This window comes from Vicugna pacos, chromosome 4 (genome assembly GCF_048564905.1).
Source record: "Vicugna pacos chromosome 4, VicPac4, whole genome shotgun sequence".
NCBI lineage: Eukaryota > Metazoa > Chordata > Mammalia > Artiodactyla > Camelidae > Vicugna > Vicugna pacos.
Genome location: NC_132990.1, coordinates 62,591,071 through 62,612,497, shown reverse-complemented (window position 1 = coordinate 62,612,497; position 21,427 = coordinate 62,591,071). Strand labels below are relative to the sequence as shown.

The 21,427-nt window shown below is 39.0% G+C and overlaps 1 long non-coding RNA gene across 1 annotated transcript in view; it reads right to left on the bottom strand.

Annotated features, from left to right (window-relative positions):
• LOC116280353 (uncharacterized) overlaps window positions 1–19,048 on the bottom strand; it is a 103,077-nt gene extending 84,029 nt beyond the window's left edge. The window contains exon 1 of the long non-coding RNA XR_012072219.1: window positions 18,943–19,048. This is a non-coding gene — a long non-coding RNA (uncharacterized lncRNA). The remainder of the gene's footprint in view (window positions 1–18,942) is intronic.
• Window positions 19,049–21,427: the final 2,379 nt, after the last annotated feature.

Below are 21,427 nucleotides of genomic sequence, written 5' to 3'. Positions count from 1 at the left end.
TGAGTGTTGTGGCCAATATCACAAAGCCAGCGCGTGGGAGAGCTGGGATTCAAGCCCTGGTTCATGAACATCCACCTTTTATGCTCCAATCACTCCAAATCTAGCCTTCCTAAAATCCAAGGTCTCCAAACCTAGGTCTCTCCCTCTAGATCCTGCCTTTCTCTTCAGCTTCATGCCTTCATACCCACCTCTCACCTCCCATGCTCTATGCTTAAATGACATTGAACTTCACCCAATTCCTCAAACCTTCTGTGCTCAGCTTTGCCACCAGGTGTTTGCACTTGTTCTTCTTTCTGCATGAAATACCCATTTCATTCTCTTTTGCCTGGTTAACTCCCATCATTGTTCTGACCTCCTCAACAAAGTCTTTCTGTCACTTCTGGCCACACCTAATTCCCTGCTGTCTTTTCCCACATTTGCTTCATCCTTAAGGGCCACCCCTGGTTCTTCTATACTTTACTGTCCACCTCTGATTCTTCTATAGCTCCTTTCTAACATCCAAACTCCCTGAACCCTATTAATCTTATTCAGCACTGGATCGTTACAACTCAACACAGTTACTGGGACAAAACAGACAGCTTAATAGCTGTATTTCCTAAATAAATAATTGAAGAAAAGCTCTCTAAAACAGGCCCTGTCTAGGGAAAAGGTATCAAATAAGCTATCTAAAAAAAGAAATAAAAACTCTTTACCAAATATGGAAATGTAAATTGAAAGGCACTTATTTTTCTTAGAAATATTTTTCAGCACTCAGGAGAGTAAGAACATTGATTAAACAAAGGTGAAATTTTCAGAAAACAGATCCACCTGTGCCATTAGAGAATTTAGAAGGCAAAAAGGCAAACCCTCACTTTACTGAATATTTTATATAATCTAGGTATAATACTATATAACCCATTTCTTTCTCTCCCTATAAGATAGCTATGTGCTATTAGGATCATTTGTAGGTGGCAAAAGTCACCCTAGAGAGTTTAAATCAAAATTTAGTGTACTTTAGAAACAACTGAAAGGCTTTTTAAAATCTTCATGCCTAGACCACATCCCAGACCAATTAAATTAGGACCTCTGGGGTTAGGACCCAGGCATTAGGACTGCGATCCTGAACTTAAAGCCAAGTTTAAAAGTCAGTGGTTTAAATCCTCGCTATCCATACTGTGCCCTGGACCAGCATCCCTGGTATCATCAGATAGCCTGTTAAAAATGCAGAATTTCACACCCACCCAGACCTACTAAAACAGAACCTGCATTTTAATAAGATCCAAGAGAGATTCACGGGCACCTAACAGTTTGAGAAACACTGGTTTCCATGACTTTCCCTGGTAAGTGGAGAAGATTACTCCGTATCCATTATGCCTCCCTGTTTCCCCTAGGCTGACTTTGGGAAATGGAGTCTCTCTTCCCTTCTGCTGCTTATGCAAATATGTGGGGTCTGGATATGCCAAAAGCATCATTAAGTCACGATGATGGCATTCATTTGTAATTATCATCACTGAGTTTTTAAAATTTGTTTCTGGTTCAGCTCTCTCCCTTGGGAATCTAAGGCAGGACCCGGGAAAAAGTTATGGCCAATATGCTGAAACTTCTGGATACAGTACAGAGAGGGTTATGTACTTTCCCTGTGGCCAAGGAAGACAGAAAACAAGTCTGAGGGCAGCAGATGGGAAAGGACAGTTTGGAAACCTGAGTTTGAATCCTAGCTCAGGTAGTTAGTAATATTAGCATCTTGATGAGTCACAAACACTCAGTAAACTTAAATTTCCTCAGCTGTAAAATGAGAAGCATAATCCTTCCCAAAGCTGTGGGAGAACAAACATACAGTCAGCTTGAAAAGTACACAAATGTGAGGTAACTTTATTATATTCCGTATCCATAAAGGAGTTTGACTGTTCTGGGAGGAGCAGGGGAAAAAGACAATGGCATGTTTGACAGGAATGAAGGTTCCCCAAACTCAGCAAAGCCACTCCTATCTGTGTCCAGGAAAACTAACCCCTGGACCAACAAAGGCATCCGTGATACAAATGCGCAGAGGATGCTTTATACTTTACAGAAAACTGGCCTGGATCAGCCAATTGAAAATGTGGAGGTGGAGCACGCAGGCCCCGCCCCTGTGTCTCCCTCATGGCAGGTGTCGGTATCTGTGTGTCTTTTTCCCACTTAGAGCGGTACATCCAGAAGGCAAGAACTCTCCTCTTGACCCCAGCACCTAGATCAGTGTCTGGCACAGTCAGCACACAGAAAATGGAGATTTCACTTGGAGCAGGACAGGGAATTAATCGGTGAGGATATCAGTGCCGCTAGCTAGGAACATGCTACGTTGAAATCTGATCCCCCTTCACCACTGGAAGGTGCCAAGGAAAAACCAGCTGAAGTGTTTCATCATTTCATTCCCTTTGCTGGGGGCACAGATGACGTAACTGTCATGACCTTCTGACTTCACCTTCCACTCTCACAACTAGTTTCATTTTACTGGCTGGCCTGATGCACGCAGGCACAGAAGTAGTCAAGGTAAGAAAGGCCACAACCCATCACGGGATTGCCACATTACGATGAGGAAAAAGCAACAAAATGCTTAAGGAGGCTTAATTCCCGCTGCCAAAGTTACACTCTTACACTCGAATACACTGCCTCAGTTGAGCTGATCTCTCCATGCTCCTCCTTCAATAACTATGTGTTTATTTACACAGTTTTATATTATATGAACAGATGTTATTGGTAACACTTACTGAGTGCTTACTCACCAGGTTCCAGGCATCATATTGAAGCCTTCAAGTACTGTAGTCTATTGCATTCTCACAACACCTTATGAAAGAGAGATTGCCATTCCCATGTTACAGATGAGAAAACTGAGGTTCAAAGAAATGCATCAGCAAGTCCAAGTTTAAGCAGGCCAGGAGCCACGATGTCAATGCTCAAAGTCTGACTCCAGAGCCGCATCCCTAAAAACACTACACTGCTCTGTATTTGTGACTCCTTTGCCTACAAGGTTCTTGCCCTCCCTTCTCAGCTGGGTTAGCTGACCTCATTCATAAAATCTCAACTCAAACATTATTTCTCAAGAACCATTCCCAGGCTAAGTCAGGCATTCCAACCTGGGCCTTGATATTCTCACCTCCATCAAAAGTCTTATCTCCCTGAACCATAACTGTATGATTACGTGTTTGCTTCCCTTGCTAGACTTCTTAATAAGAACACTGCTTAAAGAGAGTATACTTTTCCTGACAGAGTCAAAGTGGCTCTTGCTTCCAAATTATTTTGGTATGATTCCCCACCACTCATATCCTATTGTGGACTCTGGAAAGGACACTGCTACCTTGAGACTGGTGATTCTACATCCCTGAGCCTTCATGCTTCATTCTGGCTGCTCCAGAAATGCTGGCTGCTTCTCCTCTTGGTCACTGTCATTGCTAAGTGGAAAATTATGAACCTAAAGATACCAATCACTCTAGGCCTAAAACCACACAGCCAGGCAATACCTTACTCTCCGCTACCAGAATTACCCAGGCCCTTTCATGACTGAGAATCCTGACCCAATTCTCCCTGGCCCCAGAGAGAAAGAAGCGTGACCATCCCAAGCCAAAGTGCCAACTCATTTCCTGCCCAGAATTAACCACTTCCCAAAATAAATAACTATGTGAACATCCATTCCCTTCAGGGGAAAACCCCACCCCCACCTACCAGGCTGTCATCTTACCCTATGACCCCAACCTGACAATCACATAACAGTCCGATATTGGTACTCCCACCAAAGTCCGTGTGATTCATCCTTATCCACTACCGTCTTGTTCTAGGATAGTTCTCGATGGGCATTTGATAGATACTTGTTGAATAAATGAAAGGTGGTGAAAACCACCTTAGATGGCTGCATAATATTTTAGAGTTTACAAAACCACTCTTTCAGGGAACTAAACTGTGCACTCATGCAGACCTGGGAGCCCCCAGGATTCTGATCGCTTCTCTAAACTAGACTGTATTCTGGGGTCAGCAAATGACAGCCTTGGGGTAATCACTTTTTTAAACTGAAGTATGGTTGGTTTACAGTGTTGTGTTAATTTCTGGTTTACAGTATAGTGATTCAGTTTTGAATATATATATATACCTTTTCATGTTCTTTTTCATTATAGGCTATTACAAGGTATTGAATTTAGTTCCCTGAGCTATACATATGTACGGTATATACATGTTTTATAAGTGAAGTTTTACTGGAACACAGTAAAACTTTCTTTTTTTTTACTGTGTGTCCTTTCTTTTACACACAGTCTATGGCTGCTTTGTTAGTCACAACAGGAAGCAAGAGAGACCCTATGGCCTGCTAAGCCTGAAATAGTTACTGTTTGGGCCTTTATAGAAAATACTTGCCGTATCTGCTATATATTACTGGTGACTTCATACATGTTCAAATGTACGTATTTACATACCACATATACATATCCTAAATTCACCCACAAAGAGAACCACCAGGCCACTGGCTCTATCTGAATTTCTCAATATTGTTAACTGTGAGAAGAAAGTATCCAGTATGTTGGAATCGCGTATAAAATACGTCTGTGAATGCTGAGTGACAGGTACTATGGGCCAGGGCATGGGCTTTGACCATGGCAGCATCTATTCTAACAATACAAGTAACAAACTCAAAGAAGAAGACTTCAGAGGCAAATCCACCAAAAACAATGAGAAGGAATAGCTTCTAGTAAGAAGAGACAGAACCATGAATAAAACAGAATAATTTTAAAATCACAACTTGGACCCCTTAGCTCGGGGTTCTGTGAAAGCCCTACACACTCTTATAATTGGCCCAACTCAATCCAGTGGCAATACAGTGCCTCACACTCAAACACATCTCTTGTATTGTATTTATTTTATTATTATGATTAAATCTTGATGACTTGAGTTAGATAGAAGGCTGCCAGGAGCGTTCTAAGTGAGAAGCCTGAATTAACCTTTGAGGACAAAGAGTTTTTTGTTTTGAGAAAAACACATTAATGGACTTTTTAGTTATGTAAAAACACAGCAAAGATCTTGTTTTAAATAAAAGAGGTTTGAAATGTGAGGATTTGAACTTCTTTACAATAATTAAAAGGTTTTTAATGAACATCTCTTTCTAAAATAGGAATTCAGAATGCACTGCTCCAAGAAAATTATGATTTGTTCTTAGATTTGTATATTTTTCTTCAATCAGCTACCCAGGGGAGTTTGGATACAGAGACTAGATGGTGACTGAAGGGGCATGAAAACATATCTTCCATTTATACCAGTAAAGGGGACTTTAAGTGAATTTTATGTGAATTATGAAAACCCTTTTATGGCTATTTTCTGGACTGAATTATCCAGACTTCCAGAAATATACTATCAGACATAAGGTCCTATTCAAACATGGGGCCAAACCCAACACTGTGAGTAGTAGAACATTATTGGCACCCAATAAAGACAAGATATCATTATTATTCCTCTTTGAATCACATGGTAGTTACTCATGAAATATTTATTAACTTGAATAGAATATGAAATCACCTTTTAAAAAAAAACTTCCTACATAGAATTTTTTTCTTTTTAGTTCAAATTTCTTTTAAACTGAAAATATTCTATCCAAATACTCAGTCAATGAACTCTATATTCACATACTTTTAAAATACTTAATTCAACACTCCTTTTAAATACAAGATTAGTAAGAATAGCATTCTATTTGAGAAAACAGTGAAAGACTGTGAAAGACTAAAATTTAGTGAAATTACTGACTAGCTCATAAATTCGAATTATTTCAAGCTTCTGTGGTCTCTGATATTTTTTACAACCCTGAAAGTTGTAAAAATGTGACAGTAATGCAAACAGTTCTTGTCCATAAAAGTGCAAACTGTGCCTCATGCAAAGCAACTGATTATCATTTTGTGGATGTTGAAGTTCTGCAAGTTTTCATTTATTCTAACCCTCTCCCCAACCCAGGAGCATCTATTAGCACCTCCAGGGAATCTTCTTTGGTAAACATTGGTCTATAATCTTTTCTGGAATTGTTAACTCAACAATGTCATACTTAACACACGCATGCGTACTAGTGGTTGTGGTACAGATTTACAGTATTCTGGTAGTCTAGCTATTTTTAAGTAGTACTTTTTTTCAGTAAATAAGATTTCTTGCTATTTTTAATCTGAATATTAAAAATATAGAAGAAAGCTAAAGGCTGCATTAAAAAAGAGGCCTTACTGTCCCTATTTTACTGAGAATCAAAGATGAAAATCAACTAGCTAATAAATACTAAATGAAAAAACCAGGACTCTTACCCAGATTTTCAGGAACCAAATTAGTTTTTATTCTATTTCTTGAGAGACGCTTTCTTCATCTCTTTCTTTGAATATTTAAAGAAGTAAAATCTCCACATAATAGAGTTATCCATTATCCCCAAAATATCACCACTTCAAAAGGATCAGGCTAATGGTATTTGAGAAATACAGGTGGAAAAAAAATACAGATATTCCAATATTATCATTTTGCTGTTCTATTACAGACAGTAAATTCAACTAGCACAAAAGAAATGCAAGTACAAGACTAAGATGTGCTTTTATACAGCTTAAAAACTAATTTGGAAAATAAGTTATACATACCCAAAATATCCTGATAAAAGTAGAAAATATATGATATTTAATACGATACATTAAAAAGCCCAACAAATGTGATCATATCAGCTAACAATAGTAGCTAACATGTAATGAGAGCACACTGAGCCAGACATTAATCTAAGTGCTTTTACATCCAAATAACTTTAATCTTCACAGGTATCCTATGAGGTTGGTCCTATTTACTATCTCCAACTTAGAAGATATGGAAATGAGGCCCTGAGAGGTTAATTTACTTCAGAGCCTATTGTAGGAAGGTCTAACGAAGGGGTGGAGCTTCTGTGATAACTGTGGAATTTGACTTTGCAGGGCCTCAGTCGATCCATTAGGGAAGAAGGGGATCCATAGGACAAATCAGCTAAGCAGATGTGGTGGTGCTGAGAGAGAGGCCAGCAGAGCCTTCAAGGAGGGAAGGGGATGAAACCTGGCTAGGGTGCAACAAGACAGTGGAGAGAAGGAAAGGGGAATGGCAAAAGGGCCAGGATAAGCAGAATAAAGAAGGATGCTCAAGTGGTTCATGAAAATCATACCTTGAAGATACCTTAGCTTCATCTATTTTTAAAATTCTTTGTTGGGGGGAGGGTATAGCTTAGTGGTAGAGTGTATGCCAGTATGCACGAGGTCCTGGGTACCTCCATTAGAAAAATAAACTACCTCCCCCACAACAAAAAAATTAATAAATAAGATCTTTAAAAAAATTTCTTAAGGATTTATATATTAAAAAAAATTTGTGACAAACTTGTTTTATCTAAAAATAATGCAACAAAAAAGTGTATGTATTCCTTGATACCACTGTTGAAGTTTCAGGGTTAGGAGGGGACAACAAATAGTAAGCCCTTCCTTTCTGCACTCAGGCTCTGAAACAGACTGAAAATTAAAACAAAAATTAAGATAGATGGGAAATAAGTTTCAACTCTGTGATTATAAAAGGCCAAGTTGGATGATGTGTCTTGACTTGAAAGCCAAATACACCAGCCCTTCCAGCTAAATTCCTCATCTAGAGGGAACTGACTGTTGTAGCATTCCTGAATCCTGGACAAGAACATGGGTCCACCAAGAGGAAAATAAAGGGAGCAGCTGAGAGAAATAGTCCCACTGTATTCATCTCAGATTTACCAAGCAGATAAGCCCATGCCACTACCCCATGGCAGAATGAACTGAAGAGCAAAAAGAGACATGATGCTATCCAAACTGAACTTCCTGCATGTGAAAGAAACATCTGGAAAAGAGAAGTATTTCTCACTAACACTCATCATTATTTTGAATATTTCACACTAAGAAACAAAAGAATTATATTTATAAAAGCCTACAATTAAAATCATGCTCAGTGGTGAAGCACTGAACATTTGCCCACTGGTAGGGAACAAGACAAGTATGTCCATTACCAGTACTTTCATGCAACACTGTACTGGCAGTCCAAACCAAAGCAATAAGGTAAGCAAAAGAAGTAAATTGTGCAAAGTTCAGAAAAGAAGTGAAACTGTCTTTATTAATAGATGATACAAATATTTTAATTATAAGACTGTAAACAGTCTACAAACTTAGCAAGGTTTCTGGATACAAAGTCGACATATAAAAATCAATTATATTTCTACATACTATTAACAATTAGAAAACAAAATTCAGAAAAATATACTATGTACAATAAGTAGTAACCCAAAATATCAAATATCTAGGACTAAATCTAATGAAAGATGTACAAGACCTCTGCACTGAAAATTATAAAACATTGCTATGAGAAATCAAAGAGTTAAATGGAGAGATATTTCAGGTATCTGAATTAGAAGACTCAATATATTATGATGTAATTTTTCCCCAAAATTGACCTATAAGAATAAATTTTATCCTCGTTAAAATCCCTGTAGATATTTTATATGCCAAAATTGGCAAACTGACTGTGAAATCTATTTGGAGATGCAAAAAACCTAGAATAAATAAGACAGCCTTAAAGAAAATGAACACACTGCAAGACTTAACAATATCAGATTTCAATTTACTATAAAGTTAAGATAATCAAAGCAGTAGGGTCTAACCGTACAGCCACATACATGATCATTTGAATTGTGACAAAAGGCTCAGTGGAGAAACAATGGTTCTTTTTAATAAATGATGCTGAAACAATAGTATTAAAAATGAATTTTTACCCCCTATCTTGCACCATACATAAAAATCTATTTGAGATGGACCATGGACCTAAATGTAAATAATAAAGCATTAAACTTCTGCAATAAAATATAGAAGAATACCTTCACGATCTTGAGGTAGGCAAAAATGGCTTCCATAGGATATGAAAGACACAACCATAAAAGCTGTGGTATTGGTATTCATTTAAACTATGAACTTCTGTTCATCAAAAGACACCATTATGAAAGTGAATAGAAATGCCAGAGATATTTGGGAAGATGTTTGCTACATATATATATGACAAAGAATTCACATCTACAATGTACAGAAACTCCCATAAATTAAAAAGACAAACCAACCTAATTTTAAAGTGGGCAAAAGAATTGAACAGGACTTCAAAAAAGAATATCCAAATGGCCAATAAGGATATGAAAAGGTGTTTAGTATCATTAGTAGTCAGGGATATGGAAATTAAAGCCACAATGACATATTACATGCATCAGAATTGCTAACATTAGGATGACTGACAACATCAAATATGAGTGAGAATTTGAAGCAACTAGAAATCTCATAAATTGCTGGGAGAAGTGAAAATGGTAGACTTCAGAAAACTGGTAATACCTACTGAAGCTAAGCATGTGTTTGCCCTGTATGTAACTCAACCATTCTACTCCTAGGCATAAACTTAAGAGAACTGAGGTCATATGTCCACAAAATGACAGGTAGAAGAATGTAGCACCTTTATTCACAATAGTCCCAAATTAAAAGAATTCAAATGTCACTCAACAGAAAAATGGATAAATAGTGGTATATTCATACAAAGTACTTAGGCAGCAAAAATGGGGGATTAAAAAAGCTACTGCCACATACAATAATATGAATGAATCTCAAACACAGTTTATTAAGCAAAAGAAGACAGATTTACAAAAGAGTACATTCCATTTCATTGCATTTGATGAATGGAATACATTCATATATCGTTGTATTTATATAATGTTCAGAATGGGCAAACTAATCTGTTGATAGAAGTCAAAACAGGGTTTACATTTGTGGGTGACTGGATATGAAGGAAATTTCTGGAGTGATGGAAATATTCTAAAGCTGTTCTGAGTGATGATTATACAGGTTATATACATGCATGAAAACTCATCAAACTGTTTACTTAAGATTTGGACATTTTTATCTCATTTGAAAATTTTAAATAAACTTAGAAATATTTTAAAGAAGAAGGAAAACACCCACACATTGTCATTTAAATCCCCCTAAAGGTAACTTCAAATAACTATTCGATGGGTATCTTTTTTCCTATGCTCATACCTTTGTATGTTTCTTTCCTATTCTCTACTTGTCTATTTATTTACCATATTTCATCATGCCTAGGTCTCTGTCAATTGTAAAATGCACCACTAATTTCTGTGCCAAGAGAGAAAAAAAATACTACTGTGAATTCTACTGTAACACACCACACACTGTAAGGCACATCTTGATTTCAGAGACATGAAAATATGAAAAATGTTAAGCCTTAAAATTGGTGAAACACATACAATACATATACACTTTCTTCTACAAAAAGTGCAATAATGATACATATGCATCTGCAATTTACTTTTTTCCTTAATAATATAGCAAAAACATCCTCATGTCAATGCTGACAGATCTCTTTGTTGTTGTTCTTCATTCTTTTAAATTACTGTCTAATACTTCTTTGTAAAGAGTTAATTTTCAAACCATTTTTCTCTCCATTGATGAACAAACATTTAAGTTTTTTGTTATTTCAACAGTACTACAATCAACATTCCTGAAAAATACATCTTTATGTGACTAAGATACAGTGGGAAATTTTTATAGGTTAGACTCCTGGAAGTAAATTTAATGTCAGTGGATATGAATACTTAAGATTTTAATAGATATCATAAAGTACACCCGTAAATTCTGAACCAGTTCGCTGTCCACCCAACAGTGTATAGTAGTGCCCACCTTCCTTCCATGCTTTCACCAGTTATGAGTACTACCGATTTTTATTATTTTTGCTAATCTAAGGGGGATTAGATGACATCTCATTGACACTTTATTTGGCATTTAAAAATAACTTAATCACATATCTATGCCGGAAACTGCCAACACTAATATGAGCTAGACTTTAGAAATATTGTCATATTAACTAAGCAGGTTTAAACATCAGCTATTGACCATGCTATCAAGATGACAGCTGTTCTGAAAAGAGGCTGGGATTATTTAAGGTTTTGTACAGGAATTTACTGCCTTAAGAGTACCTACCCTATCCTACCAGCCTTTGCTGAGGGAAACAGTTCTAGGTAGCTTAAGCATAGGAAGCCACATTCTGTACCCAAGTGACAACCATCTGACTTTAGGGGATTTGACCAGGGACAGGTTACCCCTGGTCAAGCCTACAGAATGGTCAGTGACTTGTGAATTAGTCTGGTGTACAAACTTAGCTCTGCAGGGACGACAGGGAGCAAGCGGGCGCAGACCTCCATGCTGCTTTGCATACCTCCTCATCTAACTCAGCCCCTCCTTAACAAACCCTTCCACTGTAACCCTCTGAAAATCCTACTCTGGGGTCAGCAAACTTCAATAAATTATCAACTTTTCTTGGTGAATAGCCTTTTAACCTTTTTGCTTTAGTTGTAATCTGGCTGTTCTGAGACACCATTCCTCCTGTGGCCTCCCAAGTGGAGGTGCTTCGTTCTCCCACAGCCCACACCAGCAGTCTTGAAATGGGGTAGGTGTCCTCCTTGTTCCCCATTTCTTCTCCCACACCCTTCCTCACCCTTATGTAAGAACAAAACACTCAGGCTCTTGTGAACTCACACCTCCCCCTTGTTGCTGTATCTACTAATCTCCTGACCACTCCATTAATCCTTAAAGACCTGAGCTCCTGGCTCAGTTTTCCTCTTCACCCCAACTTCTGTATCATTCTCACTGGGCTCAACATCCACACAATGAAACATCCAGTGCCCTGGTCTCTCAGGTCCTTCACCTTGTCCTCCATTCTATTAGCTACCCACTCTCACAGTTACATCCTGGATCTCTCCTCCAACAAAACAATGTATTATTTGTGAAATATCAACTTAAACACCCCTATTCTGACCACCACCTCCCATCACTCCAAATCACATGTTTCAGAACAGCTCTAACCAACCCTACTACCACAATTCTTTGACCTTATTCTTCCGTCTCTACCATTTTTTTCATCATCCCTTAATCTCCTTTGACTTCCTTCCTGCCCATCCATGATTTCATGAGCTTCATTTTAATTACTTCCTAGGAAATAGCCTCAACTTCCTCACACACAGCCCCCTCCATCTGAGGCTGGCTGCAAGCAGCTGTATGTTGCTGGAGAAAACAATCACACGCACACACAACTGAGCTGATGGAGTCACGTGAATCTAACAGTCCCAAGTACCAATGGGTTCTCACATCTCCCTAGGGAGCTAACCATCTTTCTCTCCCAGGCTCACCTCCTCACTTGTAGAGGTGAATAACCTCTCTCCTTATGCCTCCCACATCTTCTCCTCCACCCACAGTGTCAGCTGATGACCCTGCCTCATACTACGCTGAGAAAAACACAAGTCACCAGAAGCAAACTACTCCTTCAGCTTCTCACCACCCATGCTCAAGCCTTGGGTACTTGTACTCATGTTCTCCTTGTTTTACCCTACCATGATAGAGGAAGTGTCCTTGGGCCTAACAAAGGCCAACCCTCCTCTTGGGCTTTGAATTCCATCCCATGGATCCATCCTTGCCTTCTGAAAGACTTCACTCCCTAGTTATGCCCCTTCTGGAACGTCACTGGTCTCCCTCTCTACCAACTGGCAAACATGCTCAAATATCTGCTCTTATTAAAAAGGCAAGTCTTGACCCCTCCGCACCATCCTCTATCCCCCAATCATAGCCACACTTGCCTAGAGTTATGGACACACAATACTTCCAAATTCTTGCTTCCTCTTACTGATTTTCAACTTACTGTATTTTTCTAGAAATTTTTTAAATGCAGAGAAAGTACTGGATATTTATCTCTATATGTGTATTTCAAATGAATCAAAAGGATACACACAAAATTCATGACACTGCTTGCTACTATGGTAGGGACAGCAGGATAAGACTAAGTGTGGGACAAATGGGAAATTTTGCTTCAAACTTTTATTCTCAATACTCTCTACTCTGCCTTCCAACCCCCACCACTCAACAGAAACTGCTCTTGTTGAGGTAATCAATCAATAACCTCCATATTTCTAAATCCAATGGACTTCATTTTGTCCTCATCTTTCTCAGTCTCTCAGTATTTGTCACAGTTGAATACTTCCCTGACACATGCTTCTCTCTCAGCTTCCATAACATCACAATCACCTGGTTTTTTTCTCTCACCACACTGGGACATCCTCCTCAGTCCCAGTTGATCACCTAGATGGCTCCTCCTCACCTTCAAACTTAGGGTTCTTTGGAGGATCTTTCTGGTCTCCCTCTATGGTCTTTCCTTCCATTATCTCTTTCATAACCATGGCTTTAAGTGCCATCTATACGCTAGAACTACCAAATTTTGTCTCCACTCTAGACAGCTCCTCTGAGATCCACTCTTCCAAACTCAAATTAATTTCCCCTGTTATTTCAAATTTAAAATATCCAAAACTTTATATATATGTGTATATATAACTGAATCACTTTGCTGTACACCTGAAACTAACGCAACACTGTAATTCAACTATACTTTAATTTAAAAAAGATGAGAAAGAAAAAAAACTGTCCCAAACTTTTAATTTTAACATCTTCTGTTCCCCTCCATGCCTCCCATTCTCTAACCCTCCTCAAAAATTGTCACCCCATCAACTCGACTGCTCAAACCAGAAATCACCCTTTCACTAATATCCAAAATCCAAGCAACCAACAATAAACTCTCATATTTTCCTCTTTTCTTCATTTCTGCTATCAGCACTGTGATCCAAACTATCATCCTCACCTGGATTACCAGAATAGGCTCCTCCTGCTCTCATCACTTTCTTGCTTCCTCCTCCGCACCCCTCATGCATTCTCCATTCATGAAAAATGATCTTCTTAAAGTGAAAACTGGATCATGTTAGTGTACTGGTCTAGCTCACTCACACATCCTCTCTCTCTCTTTCTAACACACTCACACACACTTTAGGACTCACCACTCTCATTAAATTTGAAATCCCCAGAACCTAGTTCAACATTGGCATATAACAGGAGGACCATAAATACTAGTTAAATGAGTCAACGAAGTGGGCCAATCGGATATTCTGTAACATTTGTAATCCAGGCACAGCAAGCTGAGAAATTATTAAAGAGCCAGAAGCCAAAGCACACATGTAAAGGAAGGCAGAGTAATAGCCAAGAAGTAGAAGACAATATGAAAAAGGGACAAATGATCAGAACTGGAGAGTGGCACAGTGCCTGACCCTTAACAGGCACGACTGTCATTAAAGAGAAATGTGTTAGTGGTAGCTAAGACAGTAGCAGTAGTCAAGCAGTGCTCCGGGAGGGCCCTGAGCCTTCCAGTGCTCCCATGATGAGCCAATCTTTTAGGGATCTATCTGTGTGACCGGGATTCTAGTCTTCCTTTTTTTCTACATGTATCCTTACAGCAGGCTGAGGGAGCTCCTGAGTTCCCTGAAATTGGGGTTGTCTATTCAAGTAGTTTCCTAACATTGAGTATTTCCTAGTTGAGCTGGGAGGGTAGAGACCCTTACAACTGGAAAAATAGCTCTTACAACTGGAAAAAAAAAAAGAGCTCTTACAACTGGAAAAATAACACACTAACAGAGTCTATGTGGCTTCTTCTAGGGTTAGTGTTCTGTCTTGTGTGCAACTCTGTCCCAGGTTCTGGCACATAGCGGGAGCCTGAAACGTATATGTTGAGATGAATTCAACTGACCAGAACGCTCCAAGAAACTGATTAATTCTAGATTTTTTAAAAAAATGAGTTCTCTCTTTCTCTTAAAATAAAATAGGGAATAAATTCTGGGGAAGTCTACTTTTCAGTTAATGAAATTTTAGCTACAATGTGTCCAAATGTGAAGTCAGTATTAAAGCAGTATTTAGACAGACAACCCAAACTCCAGGGAATTCTAAATGGGACACATGTCAGGAGTACCCCATATATGGGACTGCATGCTGTACTATGATGGGAGGTCTTTTCTGGCAAGCACCAGTAATATCCATCACACACCATGAAAACTGATCTGCCCAAAGCACCTTTCACTGTTACTTTCCAAAAGGGGCCTTAAACAATGACCTATTTTTGTTTCCTTGTTTTAAAAAAGAAGTTCCTAAAAGTAAACTAAAGGATGCCAATCAATTCAAAGTGAATCAATGGTTTGGACTTTTCAATTTTCTCACCTCCGATTCCTATCCAATAAGCCGCTGGCTCTAAACCATGCAACTGAATATTTTATGAAACCACTGTGATGAACTGGAGACAGTGTGGGCATCAGAGCCAGAATTCCAATCATACATCTGCTATTTTGTTTTAAGTTCTTGAAAAAGTCACTTAACCTTGCTGAATCTGTTTAATCATCTGCAAAATGGGTACAATTATGCCAAACTAGATTAATGCTGCATTTTCCCAAGCCCAGAACCCAAGCCCTGGGATGATGATAACAGCCAACCAGTCAGTCAGCTCACCAAATGCCAAGTACTGTTAATATGTTACATTAAGTAGTTTATGTATGTTGCATTAAATATATATGTTACATTAATATATAGATATATATACATACACATACATATACAAATAAAATTTAACCCTCACAGCAACTTTATGAGGTGGCAACCATTATTAACTCTATTTTCTAGGTGAGAAAGCTGAGAGCCAGAGAAATTAATTAATTTACCAAAGGTCACAATGCTAAAAAGTGTTGGAAGCAGAATTTTAAGGCAGCTAGTCTTGACCCAGATACCATGTTTTTAACCATTTCACCACATAGCAGCTTTGTACTATACTGGATTTGCAGCCTTTAACCATTTTCACAGTCAAATTAATTTACGGAAGTTTGGGGGTTTATAATTTTATTTTCAATTGTACCATACTCTTCACAGCCCAGAATCATTGCTCAGCTAGGAAAATTACACTTAGCCACAACCCCTCGACCTTGGCCTGACTTCCGCACACATCAGGCTATTTCTTGCACGTGGCCTGTGCCCCACCTATGTGTGTCTCTCTGCTTTTTCGCTTCAGGGTTTTTCCCAAACCCATTGAAGGCTGCCCAGCCCTAATTCAAGCGCAGCCTGCTAGTCTGAATCCATTCACACTCCCAGAGGCAATGCTTACCCAGAGAGGTTGAGAGTTGATGGATAGATGCTCTAGGCTTATCATCCATAGAAGGGACAATTCTGAGGCAGGTTTCTCAACATTAGCACCACTGATATTTTGGGTTGAATAATTATTTGTTGTGAGGGGCTTTCTTGTGTGTTGCAGGATGTTTAGCAGCATCCTGGATGCCAGTAGCACTTCCCAGTTGTGACAACCGTAACCATCTCTAAACACTGCAAAATGCCACTGAGAGAGAAAAATCACTCAGTTAAGAACTACTGAACTACGTGGATTGAAAGAGGGTCCCTTAGGGACTGAGCTCCAGCTGCCCACAACAGTGACCAGTTCACTGACATAGTCTTTACTGGTTTTTCTCCCTTCCTTCCTTTCTACTTCCTGGGGTCACCTCCCAAGTAAACTTCTCACTGAAATCCTTGCCTTAGGCTTTGCTCTCAGGAGAAACCGAATTGAGGTATTAGATTATTAGCAAGTAGTTCAATACAACAAATTAAAAGCACGCCTTTTTTCAAACAAATAGGGAAGCTGTGGCCCAAAAAGCGCAAGGGGCCTGCCCACGGTCACAAAGCAAGACAGTGCCAGAGGCAGCTCCAAGTTCCCTCTGGGAGTGGTTGTGTGAGGAAGAGCAGAGAGAGTAAGCAGTAAAGCCAAATGCCTCTCACAGATTTTCTGGCCCTGTGAGCCTCCAAGACGTGGAGTCCATGATTTCACAAGTGGAAAAACATCAACACCTTCTCAGTAAAAAGAAATTGATTTTCCTGTGGAATCAAACATCACATACTTCGCATTTACTTAGAAAGTTCTCAGGAATAATGAGAGCCCTCGTGTGATTTTGTTTCTCTGCTTCCTCCCAAAGTTTCCAGTTAAGCAGAGCTAAGAGAATTATTTCCCATGTAGCCTCAATGGGATGCCCTCAACTTTGGCTGTGATCTGAACAAACAGTGACAGCCCAAAGCAATCACAAATGTTATCTTTTTCTCCAAAGCAAGCCATGTCACTCTTCCCTCCACCCCACCAATAAACACACCCCTAAGTTTGCAATGCTGTGTTCTTGGCATCTTGAAACTAGCAAAACATTGTTAATGGAGCCAGATGTGATTTTCCTAGCTGATTCTTGGGCTATGGAAAAAATGGTGCAACTGAAGGGGTAAGTATGGACCAAAAACTCTTCTAATTTAATTCTAATTATTGTTAGTTTATCTTTGTTTCTATCATTTTGCTGTTATTATTAATTAGGTCACAGTGGGTTTTTTTATTTTTTTAAGTTTCTCATCAGTGTGCTTCATCAGAGATGGAACAATTGGTAATGGGTTGAGTTATATTTCTCAAACTTGCATATAATTATTAAAAAGAAAATCCCCTAGTATGCCTAATAAAGATGCAGAACCCTAGGCCCCTCCCCAGATCAGTACATCTTGGATGGAGCCCTGGAACTTGTGTCTTTAACAAGTACTTCCAGATAATTCTTGTTATTTGGGAAACTTTAGGATCTGGCAAGTCTGGGAAATACTGAATGATGGCATAGACTTGTAATGATTCTCAAGAGAGAAAAAATGATGATCAGCAGCTTGTAAGACATAGGAGGTTTCCATCAACTACATAAAAAAAAAAACCCAGTCTTGGACCAGGAGTTCCCCTCCATAAGACTCTTCCATTAGGCAGGCCCCTTCCCTTCCCTACATCCCAACAGTGAGCAATGATCTCACCTTCACAAGCCTGCTCATCTCACCCACCACCCAGCCTGGCCCTTTCCTCTCAATTGAGCCTCTCTTAAGCCTGCCTGTCCTTCTGGGTTTAAGACCAGTTCCAGAATCCCTTATCATACCAGCCCATGCTTATTTCTCCTTTTTCTGAGCTCCTAACATCATGAGAACTGCTAACGATGACATTGCAACTGATTTGCTTAAAGATTCCACACAGGTGTCTTGCCTCTCTAGATTATAAACCCTTTGGAACCTCTACTAAGACTAGAGTAGACCCTGGGTATAGCTGATAAAGGGAAAGCTGCAGGAATGAATGAAAGCTGGCTGTTTTGCTCCCTTTGTACCCCCAATGCTTCACCCAGCACCTGGCACACAGCAAGAGTTCAATAAATATCCACTGAATACGTGAATAATTAAGTGAATATATTCCAAGTTATAAATATTTCAGCACATACACAAGGTTGAAATCATGATCTTAGACGCTAGGACTTGGATATGTTCCAGTCTCTCTGTATCAGCTGTTCTCACACTCTTTGGTCCTCTACACTTAAATTCAGAGAAGATCTAAAAGAGCTTTTGTTTACATGAGTTATACCTATCAATATGGAATGGATTACAAGTTAAAACTGATTATTTGAGAGTATTTATTTTTAAATAGTAGTAATAGACCCATTACATATTAATGGGTTAACATGAACAACATATTTTTATGAAAAATAAGTATTTTTCCAAAACAAAAATAATTTAATGAGAAACGTGGCAATGTTTTACATTTTGCAAATCTCTTTAAAGTTTGGCTTAATAAAAGTCAACTGATTCTCAGGTCTGCATCTGCATTCAACTTACTGCCTCTGGAAAACTCCACTGTGTGCTCCTGAGAGAATGCAAGTGAAGAAGCCCAATAGCATCCTAGCACCTCTATTAAAATAGCCTTTGCCTCATGGACTTCCTGAAGGGGTCTTAAGGACCCCCTAGGGGTTCCCAGACCACACGCTGAGAACCATTACGTCACACATTTCATAATGCAAGTTCTACACACAGTAGGGAAAACTAATCAAAGGATTTATTTTTCTGCTTTAAAATAGATATAAGGTCTTACCCTACTAGAATATGGCATCATAATGTCAATAGCAGAGAAATCCGAATGCCCATTCTCATTAAATGATTATCATAGATGTTAAAATCCACCAAAAAAGCTTACCTTCGTGACACAGAATGCTCAGCATAGCAGCATGAAACTGTAAATTCTGTAATGTTCCTTCTAAGTTATATCTTATCATCTTTCTGCATCTTTGTGCCTTCCAGAGCATCAGGTGTTCTAGCAAGAAAATCAAGAGTGGTGTAAGATGGTAAGTGAATACAGTTTTTAATTCTCCTAACTGTAGACTTAGCCAAAAATTTCTACCATCTAACTCTTCTCCTTTTTGTCCTTCTGTCCCTTAAAACTTAAGGTTGCTGAAAACGTAATTTATATTGATTGAATGGCTTGGAACTGACTTACCTCCTTGGTGGTAGTAAAAATATAGCTCAGAGTTCACTTCAGGGTGTGAGTTCAGAAATCCAACTGTCTCAATTCAAATCCTGGTTCCTTCACTTATTCACTGTGTGTGGCTTGCTTTAGTTTCCCATGTCTATGATGAAAATGATCATTGTACCTATCTCTTAGAAGTGTTATGAGAATTAAATTAACTTACATATGTACTTAAAATACTGCATGACATGTATCAAACTGTCAATAACTACTGGCTATTATATATCTTTTAAAGTTTCTTAAAAAGAACTAGAAAAGTAAATTTCTACAATTGACCCCATTCCCCATAAATGAGCACGACTTATGAAGATTTGTTTGGAGCAGGAATTTTGAGGCTGAATTCACTTAAAATATCCTCACACTCAAAGGATCCATTGACTGAGGGACCACTATGGAGTCATCTGCTAACAAATCAAAAATGAGGCTTGAAAATCCATGCTACAAACAGACTGTGGAAAATACCTCCTCTCCAAAAGTGTTGGTGCATGTAGTGGTAATCAGCCTTGCTCCAGCAAGTACTAAATGGCCACTAAATTTAAGTTGACCCCTGAGTTAACTGCACATCCAGAGGAATTGTTAATGTCAAGCATTCACCGAGCACTAACAGATTCAGCAAGCCCACACTGAATGTCACTACACATAAACTCCAGGACTCGAGCTTAGATCAGAGTTTCAGACTATGGAGAGCTCCACATATACGGGACAGTGATACAGGCAAAATGTCCTAAATACTCAAACACGAACAGGAAAAATGCTTATGAAAGAGGAAAGAGAAGGTCATTCTGACTTGAGGAATCTGTGAAGACTTTGACAAGGTGGTTGCTCTTGAAATGGGTGTTGAAAATGGGTGAGATTTCACCAAAAGGACGTGACGAAGGGAAATGGCTCTGGTAGAAAACAGAATTAATCATGGTAGACTGATATAATAAGAGCATAAGGCAACAGTGAAAAAGGTTCTTTGGAACTGAATGGAGCAGTTCTTACATGCTAGGCTAAGAAGTCTAGACTTGACTGAACAAGCGAAAGGTCACCCTTAGCAACAATGGCTGTAAAGCTGTGTCATCCACACCCTGGTGTTTTCTCACTGATACACTGCAGGATGAATAAAAAGGAAGGCACTAGTGGAGAGGTAAACAATTATGAGGCCAGGGCAACAGTCCAAAGGAAGAAGTGGGTGGGGCATTTGTAATGAGAAGAGGGAAAAAGGATGTGACGTTTATTCTAAAACAAGAATACAGAAGACTGCGGACTAACTTCATGTTGGTGGGAAACTATTCCATGCTAGGCCAGGGTTGTGTGTGTTATAAAAGAAAGAATTTTTGAAACAACCCTAAGACGGTAAATCTGGAAGTATATGGGACCGAGGAAAAGAAAGAATTTAGGATTATCTGATTCAGAGTAAAGGAATAGGGAAGAAAATAATAATTCCACTAGAAAAATGTTAAGCAAAGACCTCTTACAAATCAATAAGGAAAATGAATGTACCAATGGGAAAACAGGCCATGGATATGAACAGGCAAATTATAAAACAACAGATAAAAATGGCCAAAAAATAGGGAAAAAATCTAACTGAAACAAATAAAAGTATGCAACGGTGCTTTTTGCCTCTTAAGATTGGCAAAAAATATAAAAATTGGTGAGGCGGACATGTCGGTTGCCTAACCAGCAGCACCCTTTCTTGTCAGCAGAGCTCTGGGTTTGTTCAGGTTTCTAGGCTCTTCCAGCTGGCTTTATTTTTCTAGGTCCCAGCCCAGCCCCATCCCAGTAAGAAAGAACTTTGATTAGTAGAAACCAAAACTGGTCGTTCCACTCTCTTTATTAATGATTGGCTTGGGAAGGGACATATGTTCCAATTCCGGCTAATTATATTTGACAGGAATACACCGAGAAAGATGAGAAAGACTTTAGGAGAAGTTTCTTAGTTCTTAGAAAGCTCACCTTTCAGTACCCACTCTGTTTGCCCCAAATGCATGAGGATACAATGAGCTGCTGCAGCTATACTGGGAAAATGAGGGGATGCATCAGCCTTCATCTGATGTGACAGTGGCCTGTGGCAAACAGCCCTGAAATCCTCAGAGGTCCTGAAGGGGCTTCAAGCCTCACCCCTTCCTATTTTACAAAAGGCAGGAGAACCTAGTATTTGATGTCATTCAGT